Source organism: Hyla sarda, chromosome 2 (assembly GCF_029499605.1).
Source record: "Hyla sarda isolate aHylSar1 chromosome 2, aHylSar1.hap1, whole genome shotgun sequence".
Classification (NCBI taxonomy): domain Eukaryota; kingdom Metazoa; phylum Chordata; class Amphibia; order Anura; family Hylidae; genus Hyla; species Hyla sarda.
Genome location: NC_079190.1, coordinates 67,598,107 through 67,613,082, shown reverse-complemented (window position 1 = coordinate 67,613,082; position 14,976 = coordinate 67,598,107). Strand labels below are relative to the sequence as shown.

Sequence of the window (14,976 nt, the reverse complement as noted above, 5' to 3'; positions counted from 1 at the left end):
ACTGTACTGTGTAATCATCCCCCAGCACAGTGCCAGCCTGTTATATCCAGCACTATGTCATGACATAGAGAATGATGTGCTTTGATTGGCCAGAGAAGTAAGAAAAAGGAAGTCTATGTATGTGTACTACTGGCAAGCAGCCAAACTCTGGTCCCACCCATTGGAATGGAGAGAATAAGAAATAGCTGTACACCATGGATGGGACTCTCAGTGGCTCAAAGACAATTGGAAAAATACTAAAATCACATTATCACCACTTTGGTTTGGTCACCGAACTTTAATTAAACATTTTAGAATAAGGTTTATGCCATACATATAGTGTTTCTGGATAATATATCACTTGCATATGCATTTTTAACAAGCTTTCCCCTCTGTAGTCACAATCTCCAATGTTTGCTTAACCCTGAGCTAGTGGAGCCTAAATTATATGATGTCTGCCATACACTTGTACACCACCTGAAGCATCAGCATGAAGGACATTATAGAGTAGTTCTGAACAGAATAATCTGGGAATCAAGCACTCATGAGAGATAAAACACTTACCAGATCCTTTACTTGTATCTGTCTCTTTTCCTCTGTCCCTCTCCAGTAAACCCCCTTTCCTTCTCCATAGACTTGTAAGGGGAGCATGTAACCTGATGCCTCAGTGAGATAATGAGTTTAGGAGGGACAGGAAAAGAGCTTGATCAGGTTCAAAAGAGGCATTTAATTCTAATATTATGTGCTATAAAGCATCTTATATCCACTTGTACTATTGCTTTATGCACAGGTTATTGAATGTGCAGTGACCAAGTAAGTATTTTAGGAGCTTGTTTTATGCACCGCATATACCTCATGTACCTCAAGTACCTCTATTATTTGCTGACATCATCAGGGTTGATCATAGCTCTGAATTTCTTATTATCTAAAGTGTCTGACATATGCTTGGGGGAATTTACCAATCATGATAACTGTTCTTGCACAAAGTGACAGTGACGGTCATTTAATACTGATCACAGGATCTTATTGAGGTTCCCTATACACAAATGACATGAAAATCATATAGGAATGTAAAAACATTTAACCCCTTAAGGACTCAGGGTTTTTCCGTTTTTGCACTTTCGTTTTTTCCTCCTTACCTTTTAAAAATCATAACCCTTTCAATTTTCCACCTAAAAATCCATATTATGGCTTATTTTTTGCGTCACCAATTCTACTTTGCAGTGAAATTAGTCATTTTACCCAAAAATGCACGGCGAAACGGAAAAAAAAATCATTGTGCGACAAAATCGAAAAAAAAACGCCATTTTGTAACTTTTGGGGGCTTCCGTTTCTACGCAGTGCATATTTCGGTAAAAATTACACCTTATCATTATTCTGTAGGTCCATACGGTTAAAATGATACCCTACTTATATAGGTTTGATTTTGTCGCACTTCTGGAAAAAATCATAACTACATGCAGGAAAATTTATACGTTTAAAAATGTCATCTTCTGACCCCTATAACTTTTTTATTTTTCCACGTACAGGGCGGTATGAGGACTTATTTTTTGCGCCGTGATCTGAAGTTTTTATTGGTATGATTTTTGTTTTGATCTGACTTTTTGATCACTTTTTATTCATTTTTTTATGTTATAAAAAGTTACCAAAATACGCTTTTTTGGACTTTGGAATTTTTTTGCGCGTACGCCATTGACCGTACAGCTTAATTAATGATATATTTTTATAGTTCGGACATTTACGCACGCGGCGATACCACATATGTTTTTTTTTTTTTTTTTTTTACACTGTTTTATTTTTTTTATGGGAAAAGGGGGGTGATTCAAACTTTTATTAGGGAAGGGGTTAAATGACCTTTATTAACACTTTTTTTTCACTTTTTTTTTGCAGTGTTATAGGTCCCATAGGGACCTATAACACTGCACACACTGATCTCCTATGCTGATCACTGGCGTGCATTAACACGCCTGTGATCAGCATTATCGGCGCTTGACTGCTCCTGCCTGGATCTCAGGCACGGAGCAGTCATTCGTCGATCGGACACCGAGGAGGCAGGTAAGGGCCCTCCCGGTGTCCGATCAGCTGTTCGGGACGCCGCGATTTCACCGAGCAGCCGGGATACTTTCAGTTTCACTTTAGAAGCGGCGGTCAGCTTTGACCGCCGCTTCTAAAGGGTTAATACCGCACATCGCCGCGATCGGCGATGTGTGGTATTAGCCGCGGGTCCCGGCCGTTGATTAGCGCTGGGACCCACGCGATATGATGCAGGATCGCGGCGCGATCCCGCTTCATATCGCGGGAGGCGGCGCAGGACGTAAATATACGTCCTGCGTCGTTAAGGGGTTAATGGGGTATTTCAGGAAAACACCTTTTTTCTATATCAACTGGCTACAGAAAGTTAAACAGATTTGTAAATTACTTCTATATAAAAAAAAGCCTAATCCTTTCAATAGTTATCAGCTGCTGAAGTTGAGTTGTTCTTTTCTGTCTGACAACAGGGCTCTCTGCTGACACCTCTGTCTGTCTCAGGAACTGTCCAGAGTAGGAGCAAATCCCCATAGCAAATCTCTAATGCATTGGAAAGTTCCTGACACAGACAGAGGTGTCATCAGAGAGCACTGTTGTCAGGCAAAAAAAAGAACAACTCAACTTCAGCAGCTGATAACCACTGGAAGGATTAAGATTTTTTTTTAATAGAAGTAATTTACAAATCTATTCAAAAAATTTGAAAGTGACTCAGGGTATATCTGACATCTCCTGGTTCCCGCCACTTACTGCTGCTTCCTGGTTTGTGTGATTTGTCAACACCACAGGAACCTCAGTCAGTCATGGTCCAAAGTGGGTCACTGTTGTGTTTGGTTCAAAGGCACTTCCTGTAGAGTCATTCATAACAGGAACCAGGAAGCAGTGGTAAGCAACAAGGACTGAAAGATGTCGGTTTTGCAACTCCATGGGATTGGGGCAGGTGAGTATAGTTTCTTTTGTATTGTTATATATCCCTAAGGGTTATTTTTCAATCTTTTTGCTGGGGCTGTAATACCCTTTTAAATTCTGAAAAGGACTTGAGATTTTTTTTGGGCAGGGGACTACCCTTTTTGCCTCCTTTATAATCTGGTCCTGTTGCTTAAAACATATTATTCCAGACCCAAGGGCCATTATGTAGGGATTATCCTCCCATTAGCAAGTTTAAAAGTCTGCATAATTCTTTTTGATTGAAAATAACTTTATTAGCAGTCAATCGTCCTAAACATACAATAAATGGATACAATTTTTGGTACATAGCACGGCAGTACAACATGCAGCACATACAGCAGAGTCTTCCGATGCTATAAATCATACCACATGCTACACTAACATTCCTACACACATACTAAAACAAAGTCAATCAGTAAAGCATTGCAAACAGTGATAGAGGATAGGGATTGGAGGAAAAGGAGGTAGGGACAGGAGATGATAAGGGAAGAAGGGGATGGAGAATGTTAATCCTTCTCCCTCAATATCCGGATTGTCCATGATGGAATAGTTTCTAGGCAGTCTGAAAACCAGCCAGCAAGCAGTCCAGGATACAGATCATCTCCAAATTTTTAATCAGACATTTTACTGGCAAACTAAGTGTCCTTATTACAGTTCATAAGGTACTAGGCCTCCTGCATAGCCCCTCCTGTGAGATCCCCAGGAAATAGTCCATAATGAACTGTGTGGTGCGATAGACTACTCCTGGGAACAGAGTCTAAATTCTAGGACATTCAATAGGGCCTGAGCAAAGGGGCAAAGCCATAAGAGGTGTAAAGTTGTTTCTTAAACAAATGGGCTCCCCGGGCAGAACCAGGTACTGCAAAGTCTGCAGACATGCATAAAAGTTCTCAGAGGCTGACCCTCCTGAACAGCATTCTCGGAAGACTTAAAGGGGTACTCCACCCCTAGACATCTTAACCCCTATCCAAAGAATAAAGGGATAAGATGTCTGACCGTGGGGGCTTTCATGTTAGTGTCATCACACCACTATCCCTCCATTCATGTCTATGGTAGGGGGTGTGACAGCTAATACATAGTCGTCATGCCTCCTCCCATAGAAATTAACGCAGGCGGCGTGACGGCTGTGGTCGTCCTTTATCCGGCATTGAGCGGAGATCGCTTCGATCACCGGATGACTGGGGTGCCGTGCTGGAGATTTCGTGGGGGGGGGGGCTGAACCCCCCGTGATCAGACATCTTATTCCCTATTGTCACGATGCCGGCTGGCAGGAGGTGGATCCTCTGTGCCAGAGAGGGATTGGCGTGGACCGTGCTAGTGGACCGGTTCTAAGTCACTACTGGTTTTCACCAGAGCCCGCCGCAAAGCGGGATGGACTTGCTGCGGCGGTAGTGACCAGGTCGTATCCACTAGCAACGGCTCAACCTCTCTGGCTGCTGAAGATAGGCGCGGTACAAGGGAGTAGACAGAAGCAAGGTCGGACGTAGCAGAAGGTCGGGGGCAGGCGGCAAGGTTCGTAGTCAGAGTGGATAGCAGAAGTACTGGTACACAGGCTTTTGGACACACAAAACGCTTTCACTGGCACAAGGCAACAAGATCCGGCAAGGGAGTGCATGGGAGGAGGTCAGATAAAGGCAGGGAGCAGATGGAAGCCAATTAAGCTAATTGGGCCAGGCACCAATCATTGGTGCACTGGCCCTTTAAGTCTCAGGGAGCTGGCGCGCGCGCGCCCTAGAGAGCGGAGCCGCGCGCGCCAGCACATGACAGCAGGGGACGGGAACGGGTAAGTGACCTGGGATGCGATTCGCGAGCGGGCGCGTCCCGCTGTGCGAATCGCATCCCCAACGGCCATGACAGTGCAGCGCTCCCGGTCAGCGGGACTGACCGGGGAGCTGCAGGGAGAAAGACGCCGTGAGCGCTCCGGGGAGGAGCAGGGACCCGGAGCGCTAGGCGTAACAGTACCCCCCCCCTTAGGTCTCCCCTTTTTTTTGTCCGGTGACTGCCTCCCCTGGGATGAGGACACCGGGAAGGAATGGATGGTTTCCTCAATGGCAGGCAGTACAGCAGGAGTGGGAATGGGGAGGGAGGGCAGAGGGCGAGGCCTGGCACGGGGCAGTGTGACACCAGGACGAGGGCCATGAGGAGGCACCGAGGCTTGCCTGAGTGGACTGGGAGGGGGGGAGAGGCATTTTCTGTGGCAGGCAGAGTCCCTAACGACCTTAGGGGGACCGGATACAGGAGGAACCACAGGGTCACGGCAGGGAGTACTGGGAACCGGTTTAAGGCAGTCCTTGGAACAAGAGGGACCCCAACTCTTGATCTCCCCAGTGGACCAGTCCAGGGTTGGGGAATGGTGTAGAAGCCAGGGTAGTCCAAGGAGAATTTCGGAAGTGCAATTGGGAAGGACCAAAAATTCAATCTTCTCGTGATGAGGTCCGATGCACATTAGGAGGGGCTCCGTGCGGTAACGCACGGTGCAATCCAACCTGGCTCCGTTGACCGCGGAAATGTGGAGTGGCTTGACAAGACGGGTCACCGGAATGCGGAATTTATTCACCAAGGACTCCCGAATAAAATTCCCAGAGGCACCAGAATCCAGGCAGGCCACGGCTGAGAGGGAAGAGCTGGCTGAAGTAGAAATCCGTACAGGCACCGTGAGACGTGGAGAAGCCGACTTAGCATCAAGAGACGCCACACCCACGAGAGCTGGGTGCGAGCGTGCGTTTCCCAGACGTGGAGGACGGATAGGGCAATCCACCAAAAAATGTTCGGTACTGGCACAGTACAGACAAAGATTCTCTTCCTTACGGCGATTCCTCTCTTCCAGGGTCAGGCGAGACCGATCCACTTGCATGGCTTCCTCGGCGGGAGGCCTAGGCGCAGATTGCAGTGGAGACTGTGGGAGAGGTGTCCAGAGATCTAAGTCTTTTTCCTGGCGGAGCTCTTGATGTCTCTCAGAAAAACGCATGTCAATGCGAGTGGCTAGATGAATGAGTTCATGCAGGTTAGCAGGAGTTTCTCGTGCGGCCAGAACATCTTTAATGTTGCTGGATAGGCCTTTTTTAAAGGTCGCGCAGAGGGCCTCATTATTCCAGGATAGTTCAGAAGCAAGAGTACGGAATTGTATGGCGTACTCGCCAACGGAAGAATTACCCTGGACCAGGTTCAGCAGGGCAGTCTCAGCAGAAGAGGCTCGGGCAGGTTCCTCAAAGACACTTCGAATTTCCGAGAAGAAGGAGTGTACAGAGGCAGTGACGGGGTCATTGCGGTCCCAGAGCGGTGTGGCCCATGACAGGGCTTTTCCAGACAGAAGGCTGACTACGAAAGCCACCTTAGACCTTTCAGTAGGAAACTGATCCGACATCATCTCCAAATGCAGGGAACATTGCGAAAGAAAGCCACGGCAAAACTTAGAGTCCCCATTAAATTTGTCCGGCAAGGACAGGCGGAGGCTAGGAGTGGCCACTCGCTGCGGAAGAGGTGCAGGAGCTGGCGGAGGAGATGGTTGCTGCTGCTGTAGCTGAGACTGAATCTGCTGTAGCTGCGACTGGAGTTGCTGAGTCATGGTGGTCAAGTACGACAGCTGGTGATCTTGTTGGGCAATCTGTCGGGCTTGCTGGGCGACCAGTGTGGGGAGGTTGGCGACAACAGGCAGAGGAACTTCAGCGGGATCCATGGCCGGATCTACTGTCACGATGCCGGCTGGCAGGAGGTGGATCCTCTGTGCCAGAGAGGGATTGGCGTGGACCGTGCTAATGGACCGGTTCTAAGTCACTACTGGTTTTCACCAGAGCCCGCCGCAAAGCGGGATGGACTTGCTGCGGCGGTAGTGACCAGGTCGTATCCACTAGCAACGGCTCAACCTCTCTGGCTGCTGAAGATAGGCGCGGTACAAGGGAGTAGACAGAAGCAAGGTCGGACGTAGCAGAAGGTCGGGGGCAGGCGGCAAGGTTCGTAGTCAGAGTGGATAGCAGAAGTACTGGTACACAGGCTTTTGGACACACAAAACGCTTTCACTGGCACAAGGCAACAAGATCCGGCAAGGGAGTGCATGGGAGGAGGTCAGATAAAGGCAGGGAGCAGATGGAAGCCAATTAAGCTAATTGGGCCAGGCACCAATCATTGGTGCACTGGCCCTTTAAGTCTCAGGGAGCTGGCGCGCGCGCGCCCTAGAGAGCGGAGCCGCGCGCGCCAGCACATGACAGCAGGGGACGGGAACGGGTAAGTGACCTGGGATGCGATTCGCGAGCGGGCGCGTCCCGCTGTGCGAATCGCATCCCCAACGGCCATGACAGTGCAGCGCTCCCGGTCAGCGGGACTGACCGGGGAGCTGCAGGGAGAAAGACGCCGTGAGCGCTCCGGGGAGGAGCGGGGACCCGGAGCGCTAGGCGTAACACCTATCCTTTGGATAGGGGATAAGATGCTTAGGGGCAGAGTACCCCTTTGAAGTTCACGTGTCAATGATTTGGCACAGAATTAATACTGAAATCTACACTAAAAGGATCTTTTGCAACCTAGATTAAAGGCGGACGTTGGTGCTGCCATCTGCTAGAGTATTTATAATATTCATTATTCAGGAAACAGTATGGATAAGCTCCGTTTGCACATCCACAGCAGAGCTGCCTTGCTTTTTTCTGAAGATCCTTTTGTAAAAATAGACATTGGCAAATCACCAATGTGTGAATGTAGCCTAAGGTTATCAAACATGGCTGTGAGCATTCAAGTCCATGGAGAAGTAAGGATATATGGCCTGGCACGCTGCCATGGCTCCTTTGGGTTTTAAGGCTATTTGATGAGGTTGAGGTCAGAGCATTTTGCAGACCAGTCAAGTTCTTCCACATCATTTCATGTTGAAAATCACTTTGCTCAGTGAACAAGTGCATAATAGGCACTTTATTTCCCGACCTGATGATGGGTATTGCACGGCCTTATTAGGTCTGTTTTACAGATGTAATAAAAGTGAAGGGTCCTGTTCCGGTGACTGGTGCCCTTTAATATACACGGCCACCCAATGTTATGTGGATATTAATCGAGTTTTGGAAGTGGTATGACCTGACAGGAGGTCCTGGAGCTGAAAATTGTAAGGGTTTATGGCTACAACTTGACCTTGGGTTGTACTTGACTTCCAGTCAATGATCTGAATCTAAGTGGATCTGGTGGACATATATAATATTACATTTAAAGGGGAACTCCAGTGGAAAAAAATGTTTTCAAATCAACTGGTGCCATGAAATTAAACAGATTTGTAAATGACTTCTATTAAATAATCTTAACCCCTCTAGTAGTTATCAGCTGCTGTATACTACAGATATACTTCACAGAAATGTGTGAAGTTCTTTCCAGTCAGTGCTCTCTGCTGACACTTCTGTCCGTGTCAGGAACTGTCCAGAGCAGGATAGGTTTTTTATGGGGATTGTCTTCTAATCTGGACAGTTCCTGACATGGACAGAGGTGTCAGCAGAGAGCACATCCTGTGAAACACAGCTGTTCAGTGTGAGAAGCGTGCGGGTGTGTCCCTGTTTGAGCTCTCCAGGACTTCCAAGAGGACTACAGAGGCAGGTGTTCTAACTGCTTTTCCCAGGAGGGTGGCAGACTCCTGGGGAGAGCCTCCCCTGCATGGAGCCCCGGAAATCTCGAGCCTCCACTCCCCGTTCTTCCAGGCTGGTGGGGGGTGGAGAGAAAACTGCAACAGCCATTGTTCCGGCCGGAGGAAGAAAATCTGGCAGAGTCTGCAGCAATGCAGGCTCTGCTTCCACGGCGACGGGTGCCAACCAGAGATCTGGAGGAAGCAAGGCGAGGAGGAAAAGAGTGGTGATGTGGGCAGAGAGAGGGCCCAAGGTGTCGAGCGATACATACTGCTCCCGCATGGCCGCACGCTTTGCGGAATATGACCAGTGCGGTAAGGAGCTGAGGATGGCCAGGGAGGATCTACGTGTGGCTCAGAATCTGGTGAGCACGGGGTCCAAAAAGAACAGGCCAGAGCTAAGAAAGAGGATCACAGTGCTGAAAAGCGAAATTGTGAAGCTGGAGGAGAGGAGAGACGAGATCCTTGATGGAAGCGGTATTTCCGGGAAAAGCTGATTAATGAAGACCGGTTTGCCGCCACGAAATCCCCAGGTAAGGTGGAGGTGGATGATGGGGAGAGTAGTGGCGGTGAAGAAAGTGAGGATGGTGGTGATGAGGAAAAGGATGAGAATGTGGAGGAAGACGCTGTGCCTGTGGCTGCTCCCTGTGACACCCAGGCCACCCAGGACAGCTATATTGAAACGGCCCAGGTGGCTCTTCCTTCAAGTGAGAGCGAGGAGGATGATGTGGAGAGTGAGGCTGGGGGATTGCTAAGGGCGATAGTCATGCAGGAGTCCCCAGCCCACCTCCAGCATTTCACCTTTGGTGATGATCTCTGTGATGATGTGGCAGTTAAGAGGAAAAAGCAAAAGACACAAGAATCAGTGAAGTACGTGTTTGTTCCTTTCCAGCAGTCTGGGCCAGCTGCAAAGCTGGTTCAGGCTGCTGGGCCCCCCAGACTGCCAGACTCCGTTTCTGTGGTGGAACGGAGCCAGCATGGGGGGTACAGCATGGCGTCAGTAAAAGCTGCAGACGCAATAGATGTGAAGCCCACCCATACTGCCGGTAGGGAGGGGCAGGATGGGCTCATGGTGGGCAGCGCGAGTTATGCCCCTGTGTGCTCGGGGGGGCGGTTCCCCGAGTACTGTGGGCATTACCGGCACTGCGGGGCACTCCTCTGTGAGGGAGGGGAGTGTCCGGGCGCCGGGATTATCCACAGAGCCTGTGAAGTTGGGTGAAGCAGGTGCTGGCGCTGTGGGAGGAGCTGGGGTGCGCCCGGTGGGGCAGCCCCAGAATGAAGATATGATATCAGCCATGAAGGAGAAACCATCGGCGTCGACCCCAGCAGCGGCTAAGCCAGCACAAAGTACTTTACTAAAGCCAGCCAAAGTCCCAGCCAGCCCAGAATTTGTTAGTCAGGACAAGAATGTAGGATGTGATATTGATGGGTGTAGTAGTGTTGTGGGTGAGAGGAGTGTATGTGGGAGTGTCAGTGGATTGAATGTTGATGGGAGTGGTAGTAGTATGGCTGGAAATAAAGAGGTTGAGAGTTGTGGTGTGAATGGTGTTGTAAGTGGTTCTGACTCTGGGTCTGGTCCGGCTGCCCCCCCCCCCCCCCCCCCGGCAGTGACTGCTCCTAGGAGCTATGCTAATGTCACTGCCGGGGGTTCAGGGGGGTCCCCGTCTCCGTCCGGCCCTGGGGGCCATTTGCAACAGCGCCTCCTGGAGGCTCTACGCAGGGGTGACAGGTCGATCCAGGTAGAGGGAAGGGGTGAGGTCGACCTGTCTTTCTGGATAGAGAGGCACGGTTTGGGGGCTTTCCGAGAGCGGAATGGGGAGGTGGTCTGGTCCCTCCCGACAACCGGGCAGGACAATAACTGTAGGAATGTGGTCCGTCTGATTTGGAGGGGCGAGGATGCGTGCCCACCTCGCGCTAAAGTGGTTGAGCTCCTCCTTCAGATGGAATTCAGGGCGAGTGACATCTTTGCCCTGATTCACCCCTACGGATCGTCTGAGTTTGACGTCAGTTTTGTTCGGCCAGAGGGTCTCGAACTCTTCTGGTTGAATTACGAAGTGGCAAAAAACGAGCCCGGCTGGCGGGATTTCGCCGTAAAGGCGATTTCCCGTCAGAATGCTGTCAAGAACGTGACCGTTTTGACCCGTAACGAGTCACTTTCTTGTTATGACATCATGACCTGGCTCGGACGGTATGGGGATGTGACGGACATGCCCAAGAAAAACTTGGATGAGCACGGGATCTGGTCCGGGGCCTGGACGTTTTCCGTCAAACTCAAGCGTTCAAGGAGTACGGTTGCCCACATTCCGTCAGCCGCCTTCCTTGGACGTGATAGGATCCAGGTCTTCTACCAGGGGCAGCCTAAGGTCTGTCACAGGTGTGGCAGCCCCACCCACTTTAGCGCAGCCTGTACTGTACAGGTCTGCGCTTTGTGTGGTGGGGTGGGACATCTGGCCGCATCCTGTAGGCAGATTCGGTGCCACCTGTGTGGTGTCCTTGGGCACCCATTTAGCCGTTGTCCTAGCGCCTTCGCCCGTGCAGCGGCCGCTCCGGCTGAGGAGAGCTGTGAAGTTGCCTCGGCCGGGGAGGGTATGGGCAGGGATGGGGGCGCAACAGGGCTCGTGAGGAGGAAAAAGGGCCCCGCCAAACTAAGGCGGGAGGAAAATCGTAGAAGGAGTAGGGAGCTGGAGAGTGCCCAGGTGACGGGGGTAGCTCCGGCCTCTGCTCCTGAAGCTGGCCCTGTAACCGCTGAAGCCCTGGAGGAGGATGTGTTGGATGGGGAGATCAGGAGGCTTCACAGAGAGGAAGGCAATATGGCCGACCCGTCCGATTCCTCCCACTATGAAGGTGTGGATGAGGAGAGTGGGGAGAGGCCTAAAAAGAAAGACAAGGGCAAAAGGAAAGGGAGAAAGAAGAGGTCAGAGCCCTCTGTTCCTTGTACTACGGGCCAGGTTCAAAACGGAAGCCTGACTGCCCCCCCTCTGGTTGACCTGTCAAACCGGTACCTCGTCCTCGATACCATCTCCTCCCCCTCCTTGGCTGGGGAGGGTGAGGTCGAGGTTCCTAGGGAGAAAGAGCCTCTGGGAGGAACTAGGCCCTGTCCTATTGAGGCACCTTCCTCAGAGGGCAGGGCTCGACCGGGGCCGGACGGAGACGGGGATAATATGGATCTATCTGAATAAAAAAAAAGATCCAAGAGTGGTCCTGCCCTCTCGTCTTCTTCGGGGGATGGGGGGGCAAAAAAGAAGGGAAAACAAAAGTAAAGGGTGTGGCCGTCTAATTTAATCACCCTGTATGGCGGCACTCACCCCATTGACGCTGGCATCTATTAATTGTGCCAGCATAAAGTCGGATACGGCTAGATTCGCAGCCTTTGATTTTCTCGGCCGCGTTGAAGCCGACATTTTCTTTTTACAGGAGACCAGGTTGTCAGATCTAGCCTCTCTGGTAAAAGCCAGAAGAGAGTGGAGGCGCGGGCCCTCCCACTGGTCTCTTGCGGCTGAGCCGTATAGTGGGGTGGCGGTCCTTTTTACCGCTCCTGTTGAATGCCGACGGGTTATTGAATTAGAAATGGGGAGGTGCCTGATCTTAGATGTCTTCTTGAAGGGCCAAGAGCTCCGGCTCATTAACATCTACGCCCCGCAAACTAAGCGGGGCCGTAAAGATCTCTTTATGAGGATTAAGCCCTTTCTTTTTACGAATCGGCAGGTGAACTTTGGAGGGGACTTCAATAATGTCACGAGGTCCCAAGATAGGAGAGGCTCCAATAGTCCGCTGACTTGCGATAGTGTGGCGCTGATTAGCATAGCTAGAGAAGCTCGCCTAGAGGATGCCCACATCCGGAGCCCCTCAGGCCACGCGGGTTTCACCTATCATCAAGGTAGTCGCAGGTCTAGAATAGATAGGTTTTATTTAAAGGAGGAAGCCGTCTCTTCCGCAGTGTCCGTGGTTGAGGTAGAGTTCTCCGATCACTGTATGATTTTGTTTTCCCTGAATGTTTCAGAAACCCCCCGGATGGGAAAAGGTTATTGGAAGCTGAATTCGTCCCTCCTGGAGGAAGCGGAGATAAGACAGTCCTTTGAGGATTTTCTTCAGGGTCAGGTACCTTTACTGGGCCTATGTAGTAGTAAGTCAGAGTGGTGGGAGATATTCAAGAAGCGGGTTGCGGGGTTCTTCCGCCAGCTCTCGAGCCTCAGGTCCCTGAACAGGTATCGCCTGTATCAGGCTCTAAGGAGGAAACTTAAGCTTCTCGTCTCGACTGGAGGTAGCCGAGAGGATATCTCCAGAGTGAAATCCTTGCTGATGAGGTGTCAGTACGATAGGCACGCATCTTTGGTTTTTGAGAGGGATTACGGGAGGTACCGCTCGCCCGACCCTTACAGAAACTGTAAGATGTCAGTGAGTAGTAAAGTCATTTCAGGACTGATTGATAGTACAGGATCTCTGAATCGGTCCAGATCAGGGATCTTGGAGATCGTCAGATCCTTCTACTCTCACCTCTTGGGAAGGAAGGATCTGGATCGGGATGTGATGTCGGGTTTCCTGGCTGAAACCATTCCTGAGCCAGGGGTAGCCCCCTCTCTTGGCGTTTTGGCAGAAGAGATCAGGGAAGAGGAAGTGAGACTGGCGATCGAGGGACTTGCCCCCAAGAAGTCGCCAGGTCCGGATGGCTTAACATCTGAGTGGTACAGGACCTTTAAGGAGTCTTTAGCTCCCCTCTTGACTGAGGTATTCAATGAGTGTCCATCCTCGGGCACTCTGCCAAAGTCAATGAGGAGGTCAGCCCTGATTCTTCTCTCAAAGGGTAAAGATCCCAGCCGTATTGAGAATTGGAGACCCATAGCTCTTCTCAATACGGACAGGAAGCTTCTGGCCAAGATACTGTTTAATCGGCTGGTGAAGTTTGCACCCCGGCTCCTTTCGAAGGCCCAGCACTGCACTGTTCCAGGCCGAAGCACCTTAAGTGCTGTCCTTAGTGTCAGGGAGGCAGTGGAGCGGAGTAGTGCGGGTTTCTGGAAGGGATACTTGCTGTCCTTGGATCAGGCCAAAGCATTTGATCGGGTGAACCAGGAGTACCTCTGGTCCGTCCTCCTGAGATATGGCTTACCGAGTACTTTTGTTAATTGGCTTAAGATCTTGTATGCAGGGGCAGAGAGTTTCCCACTGGTGAACGGGTGGTCTGGCCACTCTTTTGGAGTGGGGTCTGGAGTCCGTCAGGGTTGTCCTTTGAGCCCGCTGTTATATGTGTTCGCGATCGATCCCTTCCTTAGGAGGATGAGTTGCGGACCGTTGGCGGGAGTCGGGATGAGTCTGGCGGAGCCGGGGGCCATCCAGGGGGTAGTGGCGTACGCCGAAGATGTCACTTTCGAGAGAGAGGGGGTTGATGTGGTGATGTCGGAGGTGGAATGCTACTCGGAGGCATCCGGGTCTAAGATCAACCGGGATAAGTGTGAGAGTCTCTGGCTGGGAGGGGGGGATCCCACGTTTGATCTCCCGGACACCCTTCCAGGGCCCCAAGAATCAGCAAAAGTCTTAGGCATCACATTTGGCCAGGATGATTATCCCACCAAAAACTGGGATGGTAAGCTCCAGGATGCCACTCAGAAGGTGGACCAGTGGAAGGGTTGGTCTTTGATCCTCAGGGAAAGGGTACACCTGATCAAATCGTACCTGCTCCCCTTGTTTATCTATCTGGGCAGCGTATGTATCTTGCCAGAGGCTTACTACACTAGGATCTACAGCCTGTTTTTCCAACTGTTATGGGGGAACAGGATGAACCTAGTCAAGAGGGAGGTTACGTACCGCACGAGGAGACTAGGGGGTTTATCTATGGTAAACCCTGTGGTGTTCTTAACGAACACCTTTTTAAAAGCTAACATCTCAAACCTCTGGTCAGAGAGGGCTCCTCCATGGGTACTGCAGGGAATGGTTTCGGCCTTTCTTCCAGGAATGGGAGACAGGAGGGCAAGTGAAGGACCTCCGTACGCCCCATGGATATCTTCCGGCTTACGCTACCCCGACTCTGAAGGCGATACGTCGGTGGGGTCTGGGAGTGTGGGAGATCAGGAGCCAGTCAAGGCAGTTCCTTGACAAACGGGTTCTGTTGACCCACTTCCAGAGGCCTCTGGCGCTCAGGGACTGCCCAGGTCGGGATCTGAGGGTGGGGTTGTACCTTTTAAACATGAAAAGGATCCCCCAGAAGTTTTGGGACTTGGCCTGGCGCTGCTTTCAGGGGAAGCTATATGTAAGGGACAACCTGAAGTGCAGGAACTCTGATGACCGGGGATGTCCCCGAGAAGAGTGTGGGGACACGCTGGAAAGCATGGACCACTTCCTGCTTCACTGTCCCTTTAATATAGGGGTTTACAACCGGGTGGGCGCTTCCATCGGCTGGAGTCAACTTGCCGGCCTTACCTATCCGGAGTGGGCTTATGGGGCATTCA

General features: G+C 50.8%; 1 long non-coding RNA gene across 1 annotated transcript in view; it reads right to left on the bottom strand.

Moving 5' to 3' along the window:
- Positions 1-543: 543 nt before the first annotated feature.
- LOC130358569 (uncharacterized) overlaps positions 544-14,976 on the bottom strand; it is a 29,405-nt gene continuing 14,972 nt past the window's right edge. The window contains exon 3 of the long non-coding RNA XR_008889571.1: positions 544-635. This is a non-coding gene — a long non-coding RNA (uncharacterized LOC130358569). The remainder of the gene's footprint in view (positions 636-14,976) is intronic.